Source organism: Arachis ipaensis, chromosome B08, assembly GCF_000816755.2.
Source record: "Arachis ipaensis cultivar K30076 chromosome B08, Araip1.1, whole genome shotgun sequence".
NCBI classification, from domain to species: domain Eukaryota; kingdom Viridiplantae; phylum Streptophyta; class Magnoliopsida; order Fabales; family Fabaceae; genus Arachis; species Arachis ipaensis.
In genome coordinates, this window is record NC_029792.2 from 27,839,821 (window position 1) to 27,840,394 (window position 574).

Genomic DNA, 574 nt, shown 5'->3' on the forward strand with positions numbered 1-574 from the left:
TATAGTCAATACATGGAAATTATTAAAGCTTAATTAACCCCTCTATAGTTTGATTCTTCAACAAATATTTTGACAAATGATAAGCCAACTTAAATATAAATAAGATAATAACCTTGTGCCCTTGTCAATTTTAGGCGTTTAAGTCAATAGCTTATCAAAGCAATTCATATAATTTCTTCTTCCTATCATAAAGAGGGTAGGCACCTTATAACTTATATTATGATTTTGAAAGTCTTCATAACTTAGAAGGGTAGCACCGAATTCATGCCAACATGATGCAAGCAAGTACATCATTGCGAACTAATATATTTTTTTTTTTATCTCCAATTCTTTACTCTGACATACTAGCTAGTTGTCGCTGTGGAAGTTATCAGAATTATATTATTGACTTTTTTCCCATTAAGTAATTTATCTATTTTTAATTTATTTTTGATGATGCTATGGGGATGGTTATTGCTTAGTACTATCAATCTTTTTTAACATATAATTGATACAAATTAAGGTCAGGTAGGACTGTAGGAGTAATAAAAAAATTTGAATAAGACAAATGTTGTGGAATCCAAGCACAAGATTA